This window comes from Dermochelys coriacea, chromosome 5, assembly GCF_009764565.3.
Source record: "Dermochelys coriacea isolate rDerCor1 chromosome 5, rDerCor1.pri.v4, whole genome shotgun sequence".
Taxonomy (NCBI): domain Eukaryota; kingdom Metazoa; phylum Chordata; order Testudines; family Dermochelyidae; genus Dermochelys; species Dermochelys coriacea.
The window spans coordinates 22,617,607-22,633,175 of NC_050072.1; positions in this window are offsets into that span (position 1 = coordinate 22,617,607).

The following is a 15,569-nucleotide window of genomic DNA, read 5'->3' on the forward strand; positions in this document are numbered from 1 at the left end:
TACCTGTGGAGAGAACATGAAAGCGGTTAGTTACCTGTGTCTGTGTTACTGGAACCCGGACATTCCGCTTACCTCTTCTGGAGGTCACATGTTGCCAAGCTTCTTCACCGGCCTCTTGGCTCCTCTGTGCAACCTGCTCTACATCTTTAGAGCTTTGTGCCCCTTTAGAGCTTTGTGATTCTGGGCCATGATTGGGTCTCCAGGTGCTACAGTAAGACAAATATATAAAATAAGCTAACTAACTAAAATAAATAAAATAAGAATAGGATGCACTCTAAAGAGCAGGACTTTGCAAACAATTTCCCCCAGAACAATGCCTTGACCAGCCTTCAGGATGGGTAGACAGTAGCAAATTGGAAAGTTGGCCAAAAAAAAAAAATCAATGTCGATCATGGGAAGGTTTTAGATTTGAAAGGCAATAAGAGTCATTTTAAAGGTAATAAGAAAAGGAGTACTTGTGGCACCTTAGAGACTAACAAATTTATTTGAGCATAAGCTTTCGTGAGCTACAGCTCACTTCATTGGATGCATTCAGTGGAAAATACAGTGGGGAGATTTATATACACACACAGAGAACATGAAACAATGGGGTTTTATCATACACACTGGAAGGAGAGTGATCACTTAAGATGAGCTATTACCAGCGGGGGGGAGGGGCTGTATTTTCCACTGAATGCATCCGATGAAGTGAGCTGTAGCTCATGAAAGCTTATGCTCAAATAAATTTGTTAGTCTCTAAGGTGCCACAAGTACTCCTTTTCTTTTTGCAAATACAGACTAACACGGCTGCTACTCTGAAACCTTTAAAGGTAATGTAGCCCATATGGGGAGACAGGCAGTGTATTAGTGCCCTCTTCTGTTCATGGGTAGCCTGAAAAGAAGAGGCAGAGCTGTAAGGAGACCATACGCTGGGGCAGGGGAAAATAAGCGCGTGAGAATGCGAAGGGGCAATCAGAGGAGAAAGTGACAAGTATAAAAGTGGATGAGGAAACAAGGAGGACATATTACGAACAGCGACACTGATCATGTAAAGGCCTTGAGGAATTAGAAGAAGAACATAAAGAGGAGAATCTGATTCAATTCACAAAAATGTTAGATGCAGTTCATCTGAATGGAAATGTTAAAGGTCAGATACAAAATGAATGGAAAAGAAAACAGGGACCATAAAAGCCTGTGCAGGGATGATTTCGGTGTCTTGGACTTACCTGAAATATGGCAGGGAAGCAAGATATCAGAGAATGTATATATTGGGGATATGCATTATTAAGAGATGTCAGGAAGACTTGAAAGAAGTGAAGGAAAGTCTTTCTATAGCAGCTGCCTGGCAGCTGCCTCCTTGTTTCTAGATGCTGACGAGGTTCGGGCAGGAGGGGATCACTCCTTTTCAGCCACAAATTTCAATGCTTGGTTTCAGCCCAGAAGTGAATTTTAGCCAAAATCCCTTCACTCTTTTTGGAGTTATGGAAAAGTGAAAAAAAATGAATGAATTTGATTTAACATGGGGAAAAATGGCAAGACCCTTTTAGCTCAAAAGTAACTCAACACTAGCTGGTCTTTAAAATTTGAAATATTCACAGAGGCTGGAGTCTCACTGAGATGTAGGCTCTTTCATTGTTTCTTCTTTTCCCCTCCAAGAAAGAATAGTAGTTATAAGATTTACAAACTCAGAGCCTCATCAGCTGGGTGATAGTAACTTTTGCTAATGCTGGGAGCTGTGATGCTATCTGTGGTTATAAGTTATTTACATTATACATCTGTCCCTGTGAGCCTACTGCTGTAGTCCCCAGGTGCTGTAGATGGATAATTGAAGCCAGTGTTCAGAAGAGAAGGTCAGATCTCCATCCCTCTCTTTAGTGTAATCACTAAGCACACTTGAGTGCACTTCTGGTCTCTCTCTGGGGAATGCTAGAGTAAAAGGTGAGTCTTTCAGCCTGAGGGATGGGATCAGACTAAAATGCCACATTTATCCAAATGTTCTTCCCATTGGATGGCAAGGTTGATAAAATCAGGAGCTCAGAATGCTTTATAAACAGGGATAGTCTGCACCTCACTATTCACAATCACAGAATGTTCCTATTTGGGCTTACTTAGCTCTCTCTCACTCCCCTCTGCAGATGAGCCCCGCCCCTTCTTCTCCTGAACTGCTAATGCTAGAGAAAGTGCTAACCTACAACTATCTGTTCCTATTTCTGTCTGTAACTTAACATGTCAGATATAGATGCTTCACAGGGGATTATGAAACTGCCTTACTTATCACATGTGGTCCATGCACTGATTAATTCCTACATATGACCGCTGTATATATAGAATACCTGGTCAAGTGTTCCATTTATTTGGATCAAAAGAGCCATGGCATAATCAAGCATTTAGTTGAATGAGCAATTCACTTTGAATAGCACAAATATTTGGATTCAAGTGTATGTCAGTAACGATCAATTGAAATCTTAATAATGAAAGCCTGTGGGAACAAAATGGGTATAAAAGAGGGGGAAAGATTCTTTGTGGGGGTAAGTCATTGCAGAATGACTACCCAAGAGGTTTCCCCACTGCAAATAAACAGGTTAGTTAGGTTCTGAGCTAGAGCAGAATGGGACACAGAGCTGACGATGAATCAGTCTGGCCAAAGTACACAAGTGCAACCCACCTTCATATCCTGTCCTTTGTTTTGCTTGGTTTTAAAAGTCTAGGATGAGAAAAATGATAACCTCTTTATGTTAAAAGAATGTAAGGAAGTTGCAGGACCTGCTGGTACCACTGGGTAATTTTAACTAGCTAAGCACGCACTGGTTGAATGGCCACTGGGGCCTGGTTAGGGGAAGCAATTATTCTCACATGCTATTTGGGAGGAGCTCACTCACAACTCAGCCTTGTGAAATACATCAGAGTTAATAACGGCAGCAAGTGTAGGCACTCCCGAGATTAAAAGTGCCCTGTGCACAGTTAGGGTTGATTCTGTAATGCAGGGAGACTTTCTGAAACAGGTGACTCAGTGACTATGAACTTTAAATGGGTAGATTTTTAAAATGAGGAGGAAAATTGTTAATAACAGGCTGAACGGTTAAAACAAAAAATAAAAACTCAAACCACAGTTTTGGAATCTTGTGAAGAACATCATCTTTGAGGCACAGAAGGTGTGAATACCTCTAAAAAGAAAAGGTAATGAGTAGAGAAAAACTACATGGTTAAGCTTCCACACAAGCTTATTCGGACTAAAAAAAAAAGCATCCTTTAAAGAACAGAAAATGCTTTTGGGATGACATCAATAGACAGGAAGAGACAGAGCCAAGGAAGATATTAACTATAAATTCAAAAAAGGACACAAGGCCAATCTGACTAAGGCACCACTGCCGTCACAAATACTTCCCCATCTCCGCCCTCCAATGTGTCTGTAAGTGCCTCACCTGTGCCAGGGAAACCTCTGTGAACACAGACTCTCCACAAGGCTGCACCACTGCTAGCACCAATGGCCAGCCACAGAGCTTTGGAGAGCTGCAGTGACAGTCCCTCAGAAGTGGTCTGCTGGTGCGGTGAACCTGGTGTGGCCAAATGATTTCGGAGTGAGTGGGTGTGGAATAAATACACTTTGAAGGAATGTGAGTTGAATGAGCACAGCACAGAGAATCACCCCTGAGAGCTAGTACCTTTCATAGGGAAATGGCAGTAGGAGTGTGAGCCTGTTGATGCTCCCAAACTCTACCGGGCATTATAATTCAGGGCATTCCTATAGTGTAATGCCAGGTAGTAGGGGAGAAAAGACAGGGACAAGGCTCCTCTCACTCAGCAATTCTGAAATATATTTTTGAAAACTAAGTAAATTCCCAAACAAAAAGCTCCGTTATTCTAAAGTTAAAGGTCAAGTGTATGTACAATACCTCTTACTTAAAGGTTAGAACAAAACACTTCAGAAAAACGTGGTAAAGATCAATTAGCAAGCTCTGGAAAACCAGGAAATTCTGAGTTAAACTTAGTCATAGATTAATAGATTCCAAGGCTAGATGGGACCACTGTGATCATCTAGTCTGAGCTCTTGTATAACAGAGGGCATAGAACTTCTCCAAAATAATTCCTAGGGCAGATCTTTCAGAAAAATATCCAGGCTTGATTTAAAAGCTGACAGTGATGGAGAATCCATCCTGACCCATGGCAAGTTGTTCCAATGGTTAATTACTCTCATCATTAAAAATGTACACCTTATTTCCAGTCTTTAACCTAAGCTGATAGAAATAAGCGTAGGGGGTCTTTCATACGGGTCCCCACATCTGTACTGTAGAGTTCAGAGTGGGGAGGGAACCCTGACAATAAATAAAATAAAAAATAAATAATAATAATAATAAATAATTCCTCATGCCTTTGATTGGGTACGCTCTGGAACTACTAGCACTGTACCACTATGTGTGGAATTGGGAACAAAGACAGACTGGGCATGGTAACCTTAGGGCAAATTAATCGAGGAAATATGGACACGTTGAATTTTCCTAATGATTCAACTGTGCCATCTGCTGGGGAGCCATGAAAATACAGCACTGTAACTGACTTTTAATACAGAAGGTAACAAGGAACTCTATAGTGTCTTTTACAGTTATTTAGCTGACTCTGCATGGGATGATTATTTTCACCCAATAATTTCTTCTTGTAGTTTCATGTGCCCCTTGATATGAAGCACTGGTCACCTGTTGCTTTTCCCATTATGCTCCCTGCCTGTGGAATCTCCTTGCTCTGGCGACTTACGCAGAGTCTCCTACAGCTTTAAATTAGTTGACATTTTATTTAGTTAGTTCTGCATTAGTTTACCAAAGTCTTGATCCCACAGTGCCTAAGGTCAAGCTTCCCAGATGGCTCCCTGTTTTGCACTGTTGGGAAGTGTTCAGAGGTACCTGCCGGAAGAGCACCCTATAAACAGAAGTGATTGATTAATCATAGAAGCTAGAGGTGGAAAAGCCTGTTAGGTCCATTACTCTATGTATATAAGTAAGAAAGGCAACAGTTGAGAAGAGTGAAAATATAGTTCTTTCTTCTATGCTTCCTGCCTCCAAAACCCATGGATCCGTAGCCTCACCCCAATAAGACTAATCCCAAATATTCCCTTTTGTGCAACTGATATGAAGGGATTATACTATAGCAGAACAGAATCAAACAGCAGTGGCTGGAAGTCAGGGAGGTGAGAGATTCCAGCCAAACTGAGGATCCTTCCAGGTAAAGGATAAAGTAGACTGGTGGGGCTGGGGACACTTGTACTACAGCTGTGTGTGCTGACCCTCTCCTCTGGATAGAGGATTGTGGCTAGAGCCTGTCAAGCCAGATCCTGACAATGAATTCAAGTATACTGAGAAAGAAAATAGAAATGGGGAGAAGAGAGAACAAGCAATGGACTCATGTCATACACTGTGCATTATTGTTGCTTCTGCTGACATACTACTGTGCCAGTGCTGTGGATTTGAGTTCTTTTGAGTGGCTGAAATAGACAGTGGAATATCCTTTGTTCACAGCCAAAAATCTACAGATTAGCACTACCCCGGTTAGATCTGATGCCAGCTGCCAGGTACAGATGTTGAATGTGCTGTAGTTTATTATTCATAGCTCTTGATTAGACATGCCCCCATGTCCTCAGTCCCAAGATATATGAACAATAAAAAATATCTTGCTGGAGTGAAATATCATGTCTTTCCCCCACCAGCCCACCCACCAAATCATGCCACTAATTTACAGCCATAGCTAGCCCAATCTAAAACCAGAGGAAGGGAAGTTTTCTTTCTAGTTACCCTCTTTCTCACTGGGGAACCCAATTCCAAACCAGTCTGTTCCACTGAAATGGATTTATGAGTCTCTTTCTGTGCCAAAGCACAAGTTCTACCTTTGTTTGTTTTTTTTTTTTAAAAAGGACATTATTACATAAAACCAAATGTAACACTTCATTTGTCAAGTCTTTAATTTCCTGCCTGTCCCCACCGTTTAAATCAGTTCTTGTGATACCATCTGGATTTCTAAAAATGTGCTCCCCAAGGTAACTTGAGTTGTGAAATATTGGGCAACACATGACCAAGTTTTTCATTTTCTCTGGGAATGTGTTTTCAAAAATTTTGATGCTGTGTATCAGGAGGATAAAGAACTGCTCTTGATTTTATTACCTCTTTCTTGATAAGTCTCTGATCAGATACAGTCTATATTCCTTTCCAGTTGACCCCTAGCTCACAAAACCAGAAACCGAAACAGTAACATACAAGATACTACCCATGATCACACTCCATAAGCAAGTCAATATGCACAAGATGAATTTGAAGAATGTATGAAACACACTGTAAAGTGCATAGTGTTACTTTATAGGAAAGATGGTAGAACCATACATTAAAGCAAGACAAATCAGAAATCAAAAGCATTTGCTACCCAAGATTGTTTCTCCTAAAAATTCTCACAGTTGCTACTACTAGTCCAGCTCCATCAGTGGTACCTTCAATGGGAATGGTAGCGTAGATATAGCTGCCTATATTTTAATCACCAAGGCCTGGATGCACAAAAGGAATTAGGTGTTTGTGACACTGCACATCACAGCATCTAACTGTTAGGCCCATAGAAAATCATTGCAATGCACAAAGCCCGAGTTAGGCGCCTAGGTTTCTCTATAATGACTGGGGAGAGATAGGTGCTTTAAATTGTGATTCACAGAAGGCAGCACATTACGCAGGGACCTGCCCAAGCTAGCTAATGGGAGCTGCGAACCAGAGGGGTGTGCTAAGTCCCACCTCTCTCACGGATAGAGGCACCTTTGTCCAGGTCATGGGTGGCAGGTGAACACGCCCTTAGGGGAGGCTAACCCCCTAGTCCCTTTTGTTCTGTCCGAGGCCCAGCCTCTTCTGCCCCCCATCCCCTGCCAGAGCCCGGAACACACTGCCCTCCCCTGCCGACGCAACCCCAGCCCTAGAGCTGGGCAGGCCATGTAGCCGGAGTTTCCCCAGCCCCTGGGGGTGGAGTGTGGGTGGGGCCATGCCAGGCTGTTTGAGGAGGCACAGCCTCCCTCTCCCTACGATACCCGCCGCCCATGATCCAGGTTGCAAGGAGGCGCCCATCTCTGCTTGCGATTCTCACCCAGGATCCCTCTTCTGGAGTTGGGAGCCAACACTATTTTTGCAAGAAAATGGGGGAGGATGGAGGAGGACCTCCCTTATAACTTTTAGCCTAGTGGTTAGGATAGTCAACTGGGAGACCCCCAGTTCAAGTGCCCTCTCTGCCTGAAGGGGGAAAGGATTTAACTGGGGTCTGCCACCTCTCAGGTGAGTGCTCAAACCACCAACACTGTGTACTCTGGATAAATAATTAAAGGGTCATTGGAGCAGGAGACTAGATCCTGGTCATCCACATCCTGGGTGAGTGCGCTAACCATCGGGCGATCGGGGCACGCTCTCTCTCTCTCTGGATCTAATGACGTCATAATCATTTATTCACTGCTTCAACAGTAGAAACTGAGGGTGCCCAATGTCAGAATATCCTGCTGCCCAGTGGTTAGAGCACTCAACTGAACAAGTGGTAGATCCCTGTTCAGCCCCCTTCTCCTGCTCAGATGGAGGCGGGACTTGAACCGGCGGTCTCCCACTTTTCAGGTGAGTGCTGTTGTGATAACTGGGCCTGCAAATTGTGAGTTCAACTGTAAAAAGTGAGTGAAAGTTCATCAGCTGTCATAATAACCTATAATAAATATTAATGAGAAAAGGTACACAAGGGACACACACAGACAGACTGAATTAGCCCAAACTAAAAGGCCTCCTGACTAACTCAAGGACTGTGTTAAGAGCATGCCAGTAAACAATAAAAGTGTGGGACCCAGAACTCACTGAACCAAAATTGGTGTGTCGGAAACTAGGCCTAATTGGTGGACAAAATAACGAGGAGACGGGATAGTCCACTCATCAGTCCCTTTGCAGGTCCTTAAAGAGATTGTGGGGACAAAAATTAGCTATGGGAGTGAGCTTCACCATCATGGCTTCCTGAGACCCAAGACCTCCTTGGTCCTAACCCTGACCACACCAAGCAAGAGAGAGGGACCCCGATGACATTGCCTCCGCCACTGGTCCAGCTGAATCCTGAAGACTACTTGGGTTGAAATGGGATTGGACTTTAACAACAACAAGCTCCAGCCCATTTCAACTAAGTTCTCTTTTCTCTAAAAGGACAGGTGTTACCATCTTTGATACCACTAAGAGACTGTCAAACAAGGGGGGTTTTCCTTCTAAAAACTCTCTCCACCTAGAGGCGAAGGGCACAAGGGACATTGATAAAATGAAAGCCTTAGTTAATACTTTACATTTCAAATGCTGTAATTGTTTTTCCCTTCTCTTCTGTAGGTTTAATAAATGGTCAAAGGATTTTAATGGTGTGTTTGCCATGGTATTAAGGAGACTGAGGTCTCGTTTATCAAACCCCAAACCTTGTTTGAATTTTTTTATTGCTGGTGTGACAAAGCTCTGTCCTTGCCTCCGTGGGTCCCACGTTTCCTGGCAGATTTCACTAGCCTCAGAGGCTCACAGTGACACTCCACGTAACCCTTCTTTCTCTAGAGACAAGGGTCACAGTCTACTGAGCCATTTTCATCATAAGCCAGCGAGGGAGGTGAGGAGAAGTTATCCTTCTTGCACAGTCTCTGTTGTCTCCCAGTCTCAGTGATTAATCAGGGGGCAAAGGTGGACGTGGGAGCCCGAGCCCACCCTCTACTCTGGGCTCCAGCCCAGGGACCCTAATTACTCCCACTACTTCCTGAGGGCGGGGTCTTTTTTCTCTGGAAGAAGCCATGCCATGTAGGGAGTGTTTGTGGATGTGCCACACACAGAGATCCAGCAACTGGCCCAAACACACTCCTTGAAATCCTTCTGGCAAAGAGTTGATAACTCTTCTAAAAATGGCCTGGCTGGCTGAAATAGGATCAACTTCTGTTTGGTTCAAAAAACAAGACTCAGCTAAAAAAAATTATAAAGTTAAGCCAGTTATGGTTTACTGTTAGCAAGGGAGGAGGCGTTTAAGGCCCTTAAGCATGTGCTTATGTAATAGGCTTGGGGAAAACACTATGCTAAGATTTAGTATAACATTCCTTTCCTGTACCTCAGCTTACCTCTCTACTGGGGTACAGAATAGAGTTTAGTCTTTTCAGAACTTATGTAAAATATACAGAGTTAAATCTCAGAGAACAAAAGTGACACAAAAATCTCTAAAGAAAAACACATTTACTAAATCCATCCAAATGTGTGTGTGTAAATGCAAAACAGTTTACTTATAAAACAATTGTGATTATTGCCAATAACAACTTTTTAAAGATAACACTTTCAGGATGTCTTCCTCAATTTTTTTCCTATCCCAAATTTCAATGCAAAATGTCAGTTATGCCCACACACATACATATGGTCCCCTAGGACTTTTTTATGGGAGGATTTACCCACTTCAGTCTCTGAGTTGTGGTCTCCAAACCTCTGTAGAGCTGCAAATTCCTTTAAGTTCCTATAGTCTCCTTCAAATTCCCCTTGAATCTCTGCAATTTGCACAGCTGCCACCATTCCAGTCCTCCTCTTCATCTACAATGTGAAGGAACCTGCAATTAAATCCAACAGAACTGGAAAGTCCCTGGAACATGACAGTTACAGCCCCTCCTTCTGTGGTTGTGCCATTAATGAATCTACTGTTTGGCTCCCATTCCTGCTATTTATAAATTCCTCCCCCTCCTGTTGAGTTCCTGTTGGTTCCACTTTCACAGAGTATCTCTGGCTGTCTTCTGCTTGCTCACCATGGAAATCACCTAAGTAGCTTCAAACCGCTAACAAATATTCCTAATGCCTACCACATGCAATTTCTGGATGATTCTTGCCTATCCAGCAGGGTCATCCCATCCAGCTCCAGCAAGTGTGCAGGCACACAAAGCAACACAAACAAAAACATAAACTAAGTAATAAATGAACATCACCTCTCCAGCGGAAAGACTGGGAATAGTATTGTTCTTATTCTTTGTAATTGCTGAAGGATCCAGCCTAGTCCCACTGGGCTAGATGCTGTTTGCACACATAAGGAGACATTCTCTTCATTCCATTTACCATCTAATTTATCTTGTCAGCCTGTGTGAGAATTGACTGTTTTAATTTTCTCACTTATTGTTGGCCATCACAGAGAAACAAATTCCTGTGGCATCCTGATGGATACTTGGAACTTCATTAGCTCAGTGGGGACAGCATGCAGATCCTTCTGCTTTCATGGTTTGTGCCCCAGCCACTGTGCTAGACGAGAATCTCCGTTAGCTGCAAGCACTCTCTGTAGCTGTGTTTCTTCCTATGCCATACCAGGCACCCTGTACTGGGAATTTGGCATGATCATGCAACTAAGTCTGTATGGGCACAGCTACTTGGAACACAATGCAGAGGTGCAGGGGTGCGCCTGCAGTGTCAATTACAGGATCAAGGCCTTAGTCACTGCCTTAGGTTGTTGGTGTGGTAATTTCACCCAACCTCGGGGGATAGAAAGTGGGTAAAATCAAGATAACGTGACTGTAATATCACAAAAATGGTCTGCGGGCCTCTGGGCCCTGTGGGGTAACTGCTTTTGACTCAGATAAGTGGCCTTATCTGACACTTCCTAAGCATGCTGGGAGTACAGGCAGGATAGTCCCTGCCTCAAAGGGATTACAGTTTTGATTCTGCTGAGAGAAACAAAGGGTTAACAGAACAGAGGGGAGGCCTTGTGAGGGGGGAGGGCATGACTTACAGCAAAAGGATTGCACTGTTACCCAGCAAAGGTTAGTACACAGCACAGTAAACATCTTTTGTCACAGCAGCTTTGCCGAGTCCCTTGTTCTATACATCATAGCACTAGCTGGGCTGGGCAAAGTAATTGCTAAATTTCATGCTGACAGATGGCATCCCTTTCAGTGTTAAGTATGCATGAGCTTGTGAAACAGTTCAGCACGCAAACCACAGTCCCTCTCTTCACCCAGCCAGATCCTGTTTTGCCGGGGAAAATGTTCTTTCTTTCACAGAAAAAAAAACAAAAAACAAGCAGCAATTGAAACACAAAAATACTCCCCCCTCCCAGCTTGCGGTTTCTTACCCAGCCCCAGGAGTAACAAACAGCCTCACTTGTCCTTTTCCTGGAGCAGTGGCTCTGATGGGCTCTCCCTGAAACACCTGTATGAGTCTGACTGGGTGTTATTTCCCTGTGTGCCAGGGACAGCATAAAACCTCTGCATCCTGCCATCACACTGCAAAGCTGAGGGATGAGGGTGGGTAAATGACTTTCCCAAGATCACCCAGGAAGTCGGAACCAGGATTCTGACAGAGCATTCCTGACTCCCAGCCCCCATTCTAACAACTGGATAATAAATATTGCCTCGGACATTAACATTTTTCACGGTATTCCCCTAACGTAGCTCCTCTGTTCTGCTAGACCCCAACAAAATGCAAACCACGTTGGATATGCCAACTGTAAACAAAGAGACCCTATGACTAATTATGTTTATTCTGACATAAAGCAAATTAATTTACATTAAATGCTTTCATGCACAGACCGTGTTGAACCGTGTATAATGAGTATGACAAGTCTTAGGACTTCAAGATGCTGATAGTTTAGTTAACAAAACGCAGAAGAAATCTGAACATCATTTTCATGTGGTTTTAGAATGGTGTTTTGAAGCCACTTCATTGTAAATGATTTCCAGCTGTTATTTCCTCTTTAAATAATGTAAAACAAATTCAATTTGTGCAACTTTCACATTTCTAGACTTTCAAAAGGGAAAGTACCAGCATCTGGTTCTCTCTATATCTTTTAAACGTATGTTTGTCAGTTTTGAAATATACTTTTTATGGTATATAATTTGCAAACAAAGAAAAGACAGATTGTAACTGTGCCATCTACAACACTGGCAAGAATGTATCTGAGTGACATGGCCAAATTCTGCTCTTATTTACGTTCATGCATGCATATAACTGAGAGCAGAAACAGACCCAGTGTGTATTGTTAAAAATAAAAATGTGACAATGTCAGTCATTAAGATGAGTCAGAGCTGGTCCAGAGAACCAGATTAAATAGTGTATTACAGTGAGAAAAAATGTAAAAGGAAAAATAGCCAAGAAACTACTCCAGACTGTCTAGCCCTTTGCCTCATCTATCAGGCACATCTATTTGTAAAAGCAAATGCAAACTATTTTGGGATCATTAGCAGTTTGATGCAACTGTTTCTGACCCTCATAAAATGACTGGCACGTGTAATGTGGCTGTGAAAGGAGAGATGCGACAGTGCTGTGGTACGAGGCTAAAGTCTCTTCAGGTGAGCAGTTAATTGCATAGCAGGTGACCATAGGTAGGTTGCGTTCTGAGGTGTCACAAATGATGGAATAGTCTGAGTGCTGGCTTAACAAGTCAGACTATTTCAGTGCTACAGTCTTTGTTAAAACATGTCTGTGATTATTGACAACTCGTCTTGGGACCCTCAGCCTAAGTGACACACTAATTCATGTGGTTTATGTACCCTAGTGGAAATTTTAGTAGACGGTAGAATCAGTCAACTTGCCTCTGCTGGTGTCTACTGTAGGAGTAGTAACAAGTAGCTTAGCTCCCTTGTTCAAAACCTATTTACCCAACTTGAACCAATGGAAAGCGATTGTAAATTTGGATTTCTGGTAAAAGGCGCAGTTTCTCTCACTTCTTCTTGTCTATGGCCTGAGGAATCGAGTCTGTTTCTCAATAGGCAATGTGTTATGCTGTTAACGTGACGTCTAGTGCTACCAAGCAATGGCTATTCATTTTCTGTACTTTGCGCATCGTTTAAGCCATGTCCTTATCTATCACTGTCAGTAGGAGCTGTGTGGCTAATTCCCAGAGCAATAGGCATACGTTTTTGCCAGAAAATTTGCAGTCACAATGCTATCACAATATAGATGTTTCCCCACTGGCCTGTGTAATGTCAGAGTTCATAAATAGCACCTCAACTCCATAGCACTAAAACAATCAGTGTGAATCTTAACTAATAGCCATGATCACCATGATCTGTCCTGGGGGGCTCTCAAGACAAACCCGGAGAACTGATTTAGACTGTGCCTACAATGAGCTCTCTCTTAGTCGTGCAACAGTGGGAGTTCCTAACTGTGGTAACAGTGGCAGGGTGCTATTGTAAATCAGCTGCCAGCATTTTTACCACCATGTCATCTAGACCTGTTCTGAGAAGGTGCAGACACTATAGGGTTACTTACTTCAGGAGCCAGTCTCCATTGGAATTATGAGCAACAGCTGGGCTGCACCAGTGGCAGTGAACTAGTGGGTGTGATGGTGGCAGACTAAGTGACAGATCATGCCAAGATCCACACATCTCAACTAAACACTGACAAATACACAGCTGGAACCAGTCTTGCTCACCTGTGGGTTAGTATTGTTAAAATAGGTATTAGAGTTATAAGAATGTGTTTAGACTTAAGTGAATCCTTTGAGTTGCTCTCACTTATAACATCTGTATCCCATACTGTAAGGTCATATTTGAGCATTTGCATTGTAAGCTTCTGTAACCGTGTAAATCACCAGACAAGAGAGAGACATTAACTAGCTTGAAATGCTGGCCTACAATGAAAGGTGTTATGACCTGCCCCTCAGAGAAAGCCCTTCAACACCAGACAAACTATTGTGGATCATCAAAGCAGACAAAAGACTTTATTGATTTCTCTTTCCCCCATGAAGAGGAGAATGCAATGAATTCCCACCATCAGCTGAGCTGGCAACTCAGAGAACAGGGAAAGGAATAAAAATCCCTGACAAGGGATAGCAGAGAGATAGAAGAGATAGAAGCTGTATCTCTATGCTGCTTAGATTCTCAAGGGCAAGGTTTTCTAGGCATAAGCAAGAGAACCCCAAATGCTCAGCTTGGGATAGCCCTAAAGGACATATAGAGCTTGCTTCTTATAGAAGCTATTACTTTTTGAAACTTAAGATTGGAACTCATTTACAAGAGTAAAGCAGGCAAACTTATAAACCCACCATCATAAATATAAAGGGAAGGGTAAACACCTTTAAAATCCCTCCCAGCCAGAGGAAAAACCCTTTTACCTGTAAAGGGTTAAGAAGCTAGGATAACCTTGCTGGCACCTGACCAAAATGACCAATGAGGAGACAAGATACTTTCAAAGGGGGGGGGGTAAGAAACAAAGTTTCTCTCTGTCTGTGTGATGCTTTTGCCAGGAACAGAAAAGGAATGGAGTCTTAAAACTTAGTAAGTAATCTAGCTAGATATGTATTAGATTTTGTTTTGTTTAAATGGCTGATAAAATAAGCTGTGCTGAATGGAATGTATATTCCTGTTTTTGTGTCTTTTTGTAACTTAAGGTTTTGCCTAGAGGGATTCTCTATGTTTTGAATCTGATTACCCTGTAAGGTATTTATCATCCTAATTTTACAGAGGTGATTCTTTTATTTCAATTACAATTCTTCTTTTAAGAACCTGATTGCTTTTTCATTGTTCTTAATATCCAAGGGTTTGCGACTGTGTTCACCTATGCAAATTAGTGAGGATTTTTATCAAGCCTTCCCCAGGAAAGGGGGTGTAGGGTTTGGGAGGATTTTGTGGGAGGAAAGACATTTCCAAGCGGGCTCTTTCCCTGTTACATATTTGTTAGACGCTTCGTGGTGGCAGCAATAGAGTCCAAGGACAAAGGTAAAATAGTTTGTACCTTGGGGAAGTTTTAACCTAAGCTGGTAAAAATAAGCTTAGGGGTTTTTTCATGCAGGTCCCCACATCTGTACCCTAGAGTTCAGAGTGGGGAAGGAACCTTGACACCCACCAATAACTCTTATTCCCTTTTCCTAGTTAATAAATCTGTATATAGTTTATTATAAGGATTGGGTGCAAGTGTTGTCTGTGGCGTGAGCTCTAAGGTGCAATTGACCTGGAGTAAGTGACTGGTTCTTTGGGACTGGGAGTAACCTGAATACTGCTGTGATGTTTGGTGTAAGGGATAATCTATCACAAAGGCAAGCTTGCCTAGGTGACAAGATCAGTGTATGCAAGGGGATTATCTATTACTCCACGGTTAGGCTGTTATAGTGCCTGAGGCATTTACACTTAATAAATGGTTGGTGAAATCGAAGTATAGAGATCATGGCCAATTTGGGTTTGGGGTTCTGACTCTTAACAGCTTGCCCTTAGGTTGGTACTTATGCTCTTGAGCTACTGCTGGACAGCTTGACATTGGGAACAGTGTGGAAACCACTATAAGACCCTTAAACACATATCTCTACCTTTTAAAGATCAGCAGTGTGGATATAGCAGTACATACTAATTCATTAATACCAATACAGTATCGTACTCCCATTTCTTTGAAACTCTTGGTAGGTGGATCTACTCTGAAAAGTGATTCTGTAAAAATCATTTCCTGAAGTTTCATGTTAATTGCCCTCCAGAATGTGGAATAAAAAGATGGTGGTGTGTTTCTCTTCCCCGCCTCCCATCAGTCCTCCAAACTGGTAATGGAGAGTTAAGCTAAGTTATTTCTTTCTTGTGCATCATCGCTAGTTATAAATGTCCTGGCTCTCACTACACCTGTGTACCTCATTGTCTTCCATTTTTG